This window comes from Rattus norvegicus, chromosome 1 (assembly GCF_036323735.1).
Source record: "Rattus norvegicus strain BN/NHsdMcwi chromosome 1, GRCr8, whole genome shotgun sequence".
Lineage (NCBI taxonomy): Eukaryota > Metazoa > Chordata > Mammalia > Rodentia > Muridae > Rattus > Rattus norvegicus.
The window spans coordinates 31401385-31413509 of NC_086019.1; positions in this window are offsets into that span (position 1 = coordinate 31401385).

Genomic DNA, 12125 nt, shown 5'->3' on the forward strand with positions numbered 1-12125 from the left:
TTCAGAGAGGTGAGTTTTGTCCTTTGGTACTTCAGGTAAGGTAGTTCTGCATCCTGACCGCTGGAGGGAGTCAAGCAGAGCCTGTCAGCTTGGGAGTCCGGTCTCTGCGTGTGCCAGGGTTGGTAGCTTTTCAGGAAGTCTTCGTTGTTTTCCTGAACTGGCAACAAAGGGCAGAGTTGGGCTTTGGGCTACAGTGACTAAGGGTCCATGCAGTCAAGCTTTACCCAAGGCAAGGTAAGCTAGAAGGTAAGCTAGAGTGGGGATGGGAGTCACCCAGGCAAAATCCTAGGAACAACAGGCCACACCTTCTCTGAATGGGGAGAAGAAAGAAAGGAGAAGAGGGAGGGAAAGAAAAAGGGAAGTAGAGGAAAGAGAATAGGAAAGAGGGAGAGGACTCAAGTAAAGGGAGGGGGTGGGGGGGGGTCTGGTTTCTCTCTTAACCCTTGCCCTCAAGGAGTGAAGTGTCATGTACTTGCCAGGATATGACGGGCAAGGATCCTGTCCCCTCACTGAAATTCCCTCCACTTCCACTTGAGCTGCCAGCCCTTCCTCCAACTCCTGGTGACCTTAGCACCTGCCACCCAATTCTACTCAGCACCTGTCTCGTTCTTCAAAGTTCTAAAATGACTCATTGCACCCCCCCACCCCAGTAATCACTCCCCCGGCTTTGTCCTCTGGACCCTAGCTACCAATCTCAAGACCACGCCTTGCCCTCATCAGTTCCAAACCGAACTCCATGTTGCCACTGCCGCTCTACCTTCTCTGTCGCTTCCCTCTCCTTACTCTTCCTACTTGGCTCTTCTGTCTGGTCCCCCAAGCTTCATCTCATTCTCCCCTGGGTCTTGGTCACTGAAGCCAGGTCTTCTCAGTATCTCCATGAGATCCCTGGTGCTTTGTTCTTGGTCTCCCAGAGGCCCTCCTCCTACAATCAGCCCCTTTCTTCAAAGCCCAGTTTGTATCCCAGATGAGACGGTGAGTCCTCCATCCTGCCTAGCTGGGCTCTGCTGGTTTCTCTGGTTTTCTGTCACCAGCTCCACCTCTGTCACTGTGCCCTGGGTCCTTCCCTCTGCCCGTGCTAGCTCTTCCTGCCTTCCTGAGTTCTGTATTTTCTGGTTACACCTGATGGCTTCACCTGAGTATTCATATGAGCTCCCTACCTCACTACCCTACCTGAATGTGTCTCTCTCCTCTATATCCTAAACTCTCAGTGTGTAGGACAATCCTGTTGGGACCCTGCATACAGAGGTCCTCAGGAAATCCTTGCCCTGGATGTAAGGGCCAGGCCTTGCTAGCTCCAGGCAAGCTTACTGTCAGAACTCCAGGGAACAGAGGCCAGCTTTCTTTCCTTCAGAAATGTCCTGGATTTAAGTGACCCCCCCCCCAAGCACCAACAGACTGTTTACAAAGATTCTGGCATCATCTTGCAGCAAGCCCTGGTGACATAAAAAGGCTCCTGTTTTCCCAACGCTAGCTACCTAGGCAAACCCCTTTCCTGTGCTCCAACCTCTTTGGAAACCTTCCAAGGTTCCCAAGGGCAGAAGCCCCCTCAGGCATAGCTCTGAACTCTCATGGGAAAAGATTCAAGGCCTCAGACTTCCTGCTACCAATGGCTATCTGTAACATGTGGGAAGGCCCTTGAGTGTGATGCAATAGGAGCTTATAGAAGCTCAGCTTTGTTCAGCCTTACACTGTTTATGAGGGAAAAGCGAAGGGGAGTTTCAGTGCTAAATCTGTGTTGGCCCTGGGATCTCACAGTGTATGAGCCAGAGAGAACTCTGAAAGATTCAGTTGCTTTGCTCGTGGTGAACTTAAATCCTAGTAGAGGGTGGGAAGGCACCTTAGGAAGGCCGGGGACACCCAGAGGCATTTCTGAAGGCTGGTTACTCGTGAGCTGTGAATTCTGCTTCTGAGATGTCCTCTTCAGTATGTTTCCTTCTAGCCACTTCCATTTGAAAATACAGTTGCATGTGGCCTTGCTTTGTCTGCAAGATTAGTAAGCCAGTGAAAAGGGCCAAGCCCAGTGACTTTTTAATAGCGGTTCCTTTTTGCACAAGAAGTCAATTACACTGCAATTACACAGTACCAGAACTATAATTACTTGAAAGCCAACTCCCAGGTCAGGTCAAGATCTCAAATGCTGAGATGCAGGACTCAGGTTCCTAACAAGTACAGTCGGCTGGAGAACAGTGACCATGCTAGTCTGGGGACACACAGAGAGCCAGTACTCCTTGGGAAGTCACAGGCAGGGCTCTCCACATCGTGAAATTGAGCTGGTATTTGAATGTAGAAAGGCACAAGGGGTGGAGGATAGGGTTGGCCATAGAAGATGTTTGGAAAGCAAGAAGACCTAGAGGACATTTCAGAAGGTTTGGGGCAGGGGCAGGGATCAGACCACCAGGAACAGCGTGTCTGCTTTGAGAACAGAAGCAAGCAGGTTTTTGAAAGCACTATTGGCCTTAGGACAGCAGTTCCAACACTTCAAGGCCACAAATTCAAGGCATGCACAAGCCCCATCTTTATCCTGGCTTCTCTCAGAGATATCTCCAAAGCATGTATTCATCTCGGAAAAGTACTGACCAGAGAGCATGCCCAGAAGACAGGCCCTCGGTTGATGGTTAATCCGGCACGGGCCATTTACCTAAAGACCATTTTGCAAGTTTCTAAACATGGCTTGAACAGAAGCCAAATGATAACTCAGAGTGGGGCGGAGACATGCCATGACCTTGAGTGCTACTCTTGTCCCATTCATAGGCTGGAGCCTTGAGAGGGTCAGAATCTAGCTCCTATCATGGCTCCACTTTCCTGTTGGGTCCCTAGGGTTGGGTTGACAGACCAAGGACTCCTTCCCCATAAGGGAAGCAGCCAGTCATCTCCTTAAACATCTCTTGACCCCAGCCTTGGTGTTTACTCCACACTTCTATCTCCAAGAATACTTGGCTCTTGTGCTGGACCTTCAAGCCCTTGGCTATTCAGAGTTCAGCGCCATCTTGGCTATTTAAAGTTCAGCTCCATCTTTCCACCTTTAACCAGACCCCCTGCTGCTGAAAGGCTTCTTGGAGTTGACTTGACAAGGAATCTTGGAGATGTGGGGATCTGCCAAGCTCCTCAGGTTACAGTTAGGAATTCCTCCCTTCTTACCCCTTTCTTCCTAAAACACCCAATCTACCTTGATAATACCGTGGGCTAGACTGGTCCCCAGTGAAACATCCCACACAGCCTCATGGCTGCCAAGAAGTCCCTGAAGGTCACTCACCTCCATCTCATAATAGGGAGCTAGTGCTCTGGGCTAGGGGGAGGGCTCAGCCCCGCATCTTTCTATACAGCTCCCATCCCCCTTATAGTGCCTCAGCCCAGTAGCCTGGGATACATGGGCCCACAGAGGCTGTGCTGAGCCTATGCCTTCCAGTTGTGACACACACAACTTAAGCTCAGATGCTTAGACCGCCAACCCATGGAAACAGGCAGAATAGCTTGTCACAGAAAACCTACAGAAGCCTGTGAATATGGAAACTATCAAGCGAGTCAGAAGTTAAAGAGACATAAACCAATTCTCTAAGAGATGACTTTCTATTTTTTTTTTCTTTTTCTTTTTTTCGGAGCTGGGGACCGAACCCAAGGCCTTGCGCTTGCTAGGCAAGTGCTCTACCACTGAGCTAAATCCCCAACCCCGACTTTCTATTTTTTTAAATCGGGCATGATTGAGATGATAACTAACCAGTGCTCCCTGGGGGTTGAGAGAGGTGCTCCCCAAGGCCTCTTCCAATGCTCCCAGGTGGCTGAGAGAGACTCTCCCAAGGCCCTTCCTGGAAGTAGTTTTCATCTCTCTTAACCATCAGGCACTTTTTGAGAAATCCTGTGTGCGATGTATATAAGGAAGGCTTCTGAAACAGGTGCCTGTTGCAGCAGCGCTCATAACAGCTAAGGATCGTAGCGAAGCCCTGGCCACTAGCAGCAAAGTGGCAGAAGGCTCTGGGGCTGAGGGAGTGGGCGTACTCAGGGAGGTACTGGTCACTCTGGCTCCCCTTCTTGTCTGCACAAGGCCAAGGGTCAGCTGTCGCTATAACTCAGAGACAAAGTCAAGCTGCATCCCCCATTGTTTCTGCCAAGATCCCTGGTAAGAAATGTCCAGTGGGCAGTAATCACTTATAGGCCTGAGAGGTTAGGAGCAGGGCTAAAATATCAGGCAGGACTCCCTTGGGGAAGCCTCCTCCTAGTAACCAGAACTCAGAGGCTCACAGTAAATTTCTGATGCTTTCAGCACTGAGGACCACTCTCTCCCCTTGTCTCCATCCTGTTTCTGTTTCTCCTCCCCATGTCTGTTTCTCCTTCTTCCCCGACCCCCACCTCTGTCTCCCCTCTCTCTGCACCCCACTCCTACCCTCCTGCCACAGAAATGTTTTAGGGAAGACAAAGGCAGGAGACACAAACAGAGATGACTCTAAGGGGTGAGGCTAATATCGTGGGCTTAACTGCGGGCTCAGAGTCAATACTGAGCTTAGCAGGGGCTGGTGCATCTGGAGTCTCGTGACTTCTGAGCACTGCTCAGCAACTCTGGCCTCCAAACACAGCTCTCCTGTAAACAAACTTCTCCAGACAAAGGTTAATGACTGCCCATCACGAGCCTTCTCCTGATGGCTTTCCTCCATGGCCTTCCTCCAATTAGCCCTTCCCACAGTCCTCACGGAGGAGGGCTAAGGAGACCCATCAGAGTGGTTTCTCCTCTGTGCCTCATGGCCTAGGCACTGGAGTTTTCAGAAAATCACTGCTCAGTCTTTGTGATGGGCATCCTGCTCCAGCTCTTCACCCAGTTCCTGCCTCTGTTCTCATAAGAAAGGCACAAGGAAGATATTGTCAAGGGCATCATGGCTGGGCTTCAAACTCCTCTCCCTGTTTGCTCCTCAATACAGTTAAGAATGACTCAAGCCCCAGCCATTCATCTTGGTCCATGCAGGCCTGGGTGGCTGTCAGCCACAGAAGATGGGGTCTTACTGTGAATGACTGTCCCTCAACAGTGTTTTGGTCCTCCCTCTACAGAGGACATGAGAGCACACCAAATGTTCTTCCACACCTGCTGCTCATATCTGGTAGAGGCTGCACAATGCTAGGTCCTTTAGGGACATTTAACCTTGAGCTGATGGTGGCCTCGAGACTTGCTTTGGTAGAACAAGGGTAATGTATGGGGCAGGGATCAACGGCCAAGCCTGGCTTCCATAATGTTCTCCTTTCCCTGAAAGAGTAGCCTCTCTGCAACTGTCCCCACCCATTAGGGAAGTCATTCTTCTTCTTCTTGGAGGACGGTAAGGATGGGGACAGTTGAGAAGAAACCCTGAGACACAGCCAAGGTCAGGCACAGGCATCCTTACTAATGGTCCTTCTGTTTCCTAGCACTCTGGTGGGAATCAGAGGGATCCTATGGTAGGATCTGCCACATAAGTATCTGTGGGGGCCAGGAATGTTCACAATGTTGATCACTTGGGGACCAGCTCTTGGGCCTGGTGATGCAGAAGCACTGTTTATTGGTGAGTTGGACGCCATGTGACTGATCACTTCTTAAGCTATAGTAACCAAGCAATTGTTACAGACTTCAGGGTCCTGACCACAGAGCAGGATGGACATGCAGTCTGAAAGGACATCATCTTTTGGACACAGAGGCTTCTTGCTCTGTCAGGATGCTCAGGAACAAGTTCCTGAAGGCTGGGTGAGGCTGCCCTGCATAGCAGAAAATGCTATAAGGACTGTGGCTCAAAGTATGGGGTTGGGAAAATACATCATGTCTAATAAACCATCATCCACTCTGGTAACTGTGAGTGCCTGTCACCATGACTTTCCACCCCCCCCCCACTGTGCCTCATGGGCTTGCCCTCCTCACCCTTTGAAGAAGCTGGTAAGATATGTGACTTCTTTGGTCAGCAGAATGGCTCATCCCTGCCCTTTCTCCTCAGTCACGATGCCAAGATAGATATGAAGATACAGCTGTCCTAGGGGTCAGCCTGCAGGACACTTTTCTGTGACTCATCTATACTTGTTGTTCTGCATCATTGGGAGTGTTTGTAACTGCAGCCCAGGCCAAGTTGATGTTGAATAAAAGGACATCTTTGTGATTTGAACAGCAGGTGTCTACAGTACTGAAGGAAACGATCCATGCTCATTAGTTCTCCATTGTTGTGACAAACACCAGAGACAAGCAGCACACAGGAGGGAAGATTTCAGAGGCTTCAGCTCATGGTTACTGGGTTCTGTTACTTTAGGCCTGCGGTGAGGCAGTATATCATGGTGGAGCACCAATATTAACCTTGTGGCAGCTGAGAAGTGTGTGTTGTGGACGGATAGTGAAAATTTTGGCTTCTTTAAAAACCTAGCTATGTGAATATGTTTTTGTTTTAATCCCAGGTGTGGGCTAAGAGGCTACTTCACAGCAGTTCGTTATGATTTGCCTCATGCTCTAGCAGAGGTGTGGTTTTACTGGCTGTAGATAGTTTCTGTGAGTGTGTGACACTTGGAATTCTGGGAAATTTTTGAGAGGGTATACATTCGAGGGTCCTGAGAGGGGCTGGGGGGCATGCTCTGAGGAGGCTGCTGTTGTGCTTTGCCAAGTGGTTGTGAGCAAAGAGATGAGAAGAAGAAATTGGATATCCTGACAATGAAGATTGGACTTAACCCAGAGAACTTGATTCCCTTAATCAGCAAGAAGTAGCCTAAGGTCTACTCCCCATCTCCTTCTAACCTTTCTCTCCTACCTAGTAATAGGGGGTTGGACGGGATTAGGGCAGAATAAGGGTTAGAAGGGCAGTAGACATAAGAACCTAACAAAATAAAGAAGCCCTCAAAAGGCTAACCTACAGGGATGGGGTTCCATATCACCGTGGTATTGGGCTTTTATCCTCCTGAAACTCAAAGTCCAAATAAACCATTCCTGCTATAAGTTGCCTTGGTCGTGGTGTTTTTATTGAAAACACACACACACACACACACACACACACACACACACACACACACACCTCTTACCAAAATGGAGACAACTCGTATAAGTTCTCTCCTCCCACCATGTGGGTTCCAGGGATTGAACTTGGTTGTCAGCTTTGGCTGCAGATGTCTTTACTGGATGTTGACCTTTCAGTATTCTTTTTAAACTGAAGGGATTAGTTGGGGGGGGGGGTAGAGTCAGTCAGACCCACCAAGGAACAGCATGTCTTTAACTCCAGTGGTTGGAGGAAAACCCAGCTTTTTCAGCACTATGGACACAGATATTACTGTAGAGACAGAGACATTTGACTTTAAGGAGTGTCTTAGTCAGGGTTTCTGTTCCTTCACAAACATCATGACCAAGAAGCAGGTTGGGGAGGAAAGGGGTTATTCAGCTTACATTTCCACAATGCTGTTCATCACCAAAGGAAGTCAGGACTGGAACTCACACAGGGTAGGAAGCAGGAGCTGATGCAGAGGCCATGGAGGGATGTTACTTACTGGCTTGCTTCCCCTGGCTTGCTCAGCTTGTTCTCTTATAGAACCCAAGACCACCAGCCTAGGGATGGCACCACCCACAGTGGGTCCTCCCCCCTTGATCACTAGTTGAAAAAATGCCTTACAGCTGGGTCTCATGGAGGCCTTTCCTCAACAGAGACTCCTTTCTCTGTGATAACTCCAGCTTGTGTCAAGTGAACTCACAAAACTAACCAGTTCAAGGAGTGACCTAGAAGACCCTTACAGCAACCAGGATGGTGAATAAGGTGGATGGTGGAGTCTTAGAGATTTAAAATGGATTCGTTATGAGCTGATCTCATCCATGGGTAGGAAAGCTACAGTCCTGAACCAGTTGGGGTCATTCTAGGAGTGGAGGAGTGGCAGGACTCCGAAGGAACTGTGCATCACGTTAAGAGAATGGGGATAGTCTACTTGTTTCCAAAATGTAGAGATGAATCTCATTGATGAGAACAGGAATCTTGAGGAGCTGGAGTGACAGTTGAGGGTTGGTAACTGGTGGGGAAAAGGCTCCTGAAGAGGACATGAACATGGCCATGGGGCCTGGACCATTAGATGTCATGGCTCTTGATGAAGCCCCAAGGACGGAGAGAGTATAATGCCAAAGGACAGTTCAGGGGCCAGAGTGAAGGACTGACCACCTACACAGGGGACAGCCTCTCAGCAAGGCAGCCTGCAGAATGCAAGGAAGGGCCCAGGGTAGCTCAGCACCTTGAGGGCAAAGCTTTTCATAAAGGATGGGTGATTGACTTCATAGTCAAAGCTTCTGTCCATCAGGAGTGGAAAGGCAACATCTGAGTATGTCGAAACATTTGTAGGTATCAAATTCCAAAAATTAAATCCCAAGAATGCATGGAGAAGGGTCACTGTCCTTTAGGAAGTGGACTGGGAAGTGTTTTAGATGATAAGGGCTAACAAGGCCCATATCCTGACAGTCTCATAGACCATTGTGGAGTGGAACAGCAGTAGAACTCATGAGCATGAGAGGACCCATGTGGCCCTGGGGTATCTGAGGATTGGTCCCTTGTTCTTAGAAATGTTTTGGCAGCACTGATAGAGTCTCAGTGTGTAGCCCAGGCTGGCCCTTAAACTCTCAACTCTCCGGAGCACTCTGACCCCAGATGCTGGGACTATAGGTGTACACCTCTATGCTGGATTTAACATCACTCCCCCCACAGTGTTAGAAATCAAAACCAGGTGTTGTGTACTCCCCTAAGCTACCCCCAACCATGGCAGCACCTTACAAATCATTTGAGACTTGGGAGGCAGTGATGCTCCCATGGAGGTGGGGATAGAAGGAAAACAAAACAAAAAACCCCGACATGTATGTGCTTAGAGGCAGTGATGGCTTTGGCATGATGAAGATGAAGACTGTCCCTGGCCATAGGGCAACAGAATGGTGGACAGCCACAGCATGTCCTCCAAGAACACTGCAGCCAGGACTGGCATGGAAAGCACTTACTCTACGCTCATTTGACCTCATCAGAGTGCTGAGTGAAAGCACAGACTACATGGAGCCTTCAAGATGTCCAAGAGCCTAAAACAAAACAAAACAAAACAAAACAAAGCTATAGTCTCAGTAGGAGAGGTCAAATGGCTGGGAGAGAGCAGGAGCTTTGGGATTATGGGATGTCCTGGGTACTGACCTGAGTGGTAGTTACATGAATTTATCAACACCAAAAAGAGTCGCCCACCTCAGAAAAAAATAATGTTTGAGCCAACCAGCTTTCTGTCGCTGTAACAAACACCTCAGACGGTCCACTTATAAGGAGGAAAGCCTTGCTTAACCTCGTAATTGTGAAGGCTTTAGTCCATGGCCAGCCTGTTGTTCTTGAGCCAACGCAGCATATCCTGACAGTCTCGTACAGTAAAGCAAAGTCCCCTACGTCATGGCCAAGAATGAAAAGACAAAAAGAGACCAGGCTCCCACTTTCCCCTTTGAGGTCATCATGTTCCCAGTGACCTAAGACCTCCCCAAGCCCCAGTCCCATCACTTTCAACACCGCCACCCCAAGGACCAAGCTGCAGCATGTGGCCTGTGGGAAATGCTCCGGACACACACTAGCAACTGGAGTTTCAACACAGCACCACAGAGAGGATCAGATGAGCTGTGCTTGGGAAGTTTTGGTAAAGAATTACGGGTACCCAGTACACTAAGAACTTTCCGTGTTATAACTCAGAAATGGTACTTGGAAGAAAAACTAAGTAAAAGTTCAAATTTAAAACTATCTCGACTTAACTGTTTGAAAAATGAACGAGAGGGAAATTCTCAAGCTGCAATGTTAAGTGAAAACCAGGTATAGATATTGGGACTTAGGAGGGAAGCAAGGTTGTATGGAGGGATGGACGGATGGAGGGACAAACTGTTCTGAACACACAACTGTGAACTAAGAGGCAAAGAGGAATCACCTTGTCTTCTCCAGCATGGAACTGGAAACACCCGTCCTCTCAGTATAGCGGGCATTGTGTTTATAGTAAAAAGTGTTCCTGAGAAAAAGCTGTCATCCGCTCCCAGGTGCTGGCATAGGGCCACCAGTGGCGCGGTGGTTGTGTGTGGACGCAGACCCATCAGTGTGTGGAGTCCATTCTGCAGGGCCCTGTCCTGCTGGTCCCAATCACCTCCTCAGCTCAGGTGCTAAGTGAGGCTTCCACCTTTTCTGACCGTTGAGATTTGAGGAGTGGGTGAACAATATTTTCTGCAAGTTTTAATCTTTTTTTTTATTATTTTCGCATGCTGTTTTAGTAAAAGCAAAAGGCTCACACAGCCACTCCACCCTCTCACTTGCCGTCACGAACTGTCCTAGATTCTGAAGGGGAACTTGCCTGTCTGGAAGGCCTTGTGTGGCCAGTCTCCTGAGGTCTTTCTGAGCTGCTACTGTGTACGTGCTGAGAAAGGAGAGATTAAAACCTGGATAGGTTATCTGGGGGTGGATATGTGGTTCTCTGGCCACACGAATTCTTCCACTGGAAAAAGACCCACAGATTTCCTGGATTTGCCAGCCTTAGACACCAGCTCAAGACTCTGCAATTTGCCTAGAACCTGTAAACTATATAGCCTAGGGAGGAAATAGCACTGTGCAAAAAGAGAGACTTAGATAGGGCTTCAAGTGGGGTGAAGACTGAGAACAGGCCAGAGAGCCGGCTATGAGCCAGGAGGGTCGCACACTGCACACCATCTGGAGGCTGGCGGTCTCTGCCGATAGTGACATTGGGGCATTCTGGGCAGGAAGCAGGATCTTGTAACTATATCTGGGCATGCAAATGCTTTTCTGGGCTGCTCTACAACTGAGGAGCTAAGGTCACGGAAGGCCTTTTCTGCTTGCACAAAAAAGCAGGGATATCATGAGACCCCACATCACAGAGGTAGCGACCACAGAGGGTGAGCCTCACTCCATGTCCTCCATAGGCAAGATCACAGATAGAAAAAAGCTCGGCCCTGACCCCAGACAGCTGCCCCTGCCCTCATCTGCCCACTCAGGTTCTGAGGCAGGAGAGACACCTGGCATCACACCTTCAGTTGAATAAGACACATGCAAGTTTAGGGAGGTGCTCAGAAAACGTAGGTAGTAATGATAGGATCCCACAGGGCTCATAGTAAAATCCCCATCTGGACCCCAGTCCTGGAACACAGCCCCACCCATCCACTCAGCCTGGGCACCAGCTTCACTGATAGTCATTTCCGCCATTTTCTCAGGAAATGACCGGCATTAGACAGCTTGTGTACAATTCACCCACAGGATGTAAGGCCTCTGCACTGATTGTGTAGGCTGTTGCCCAGGTGACATGGGCCCATAACCCGGCTTCTCTATGTCATTTCTTTTGTGGAAGGGTCTAGAGGATTGAGGGGAGAAAAATTAAGTGTGGTCTTAGAAAGGCTTGCATAGATAAAGTCCTCCCTATCACCTCCACAGGCCTCCCTCACACTGTCTCTGTGGTCTGGGTCCTCACTTTAGCCTCCTTGCTGGTCTTCTGAGCCAGGCTACATCTCCTTCTCTGTCCACACTTCCTATTCCCAGGTCCCACCACTTGGCCTGGTTCCTTCCTCTCTGTCTCTGTATAGCTATGCTTCTATCTCTGTCTCCCTATTTCTCTATGTCTCTGTCTGTCGCTCCATATCTTAGTCTCTTTGTCTTTATTTATGTCTCCTTTTCTATCTCTGTATGTCTTTGCCTGTGTTTGAGCTTCTCTCTGTTTCTGCTATCTCTGTCTTTGGTGCCTGTCTCTCTTGGCCTCTATCCCTCTCCATCTCTGTCTCTGTGGGTCTTTTGGGTGGGGTGGGGAGATCTCTCTAACAGAGTCTGTTTCTTTGTCTCTGTTCTCTCTCTGTGTCATCTCTCTGTGTCTTTCTGTTTCTTCCTTCATATTTCTATCTCTCTATCTCACTGTGTCTTTTCCTGTCTTTGGCTTTGTGTCTCCTCTCGGTCTCCGTCTCTCTGGGTCTTTCACCTTCTCCTTCACATTCTGTAGGCTGGATATTTCGAGTGTAAACTTTGTCTCGCTTCTGTCCTCCACCTATTAGTTTCCCAGTGTGTTTGGTCAAAGGTCAGGCCCCTGCCCTTACTCTACCCTGAGTAATGCCCACCTTCATCTCTGCTATTCGGGAATATCAGGAGGAACTAGTGTAGGGGAAATGGATAAAACTGGGC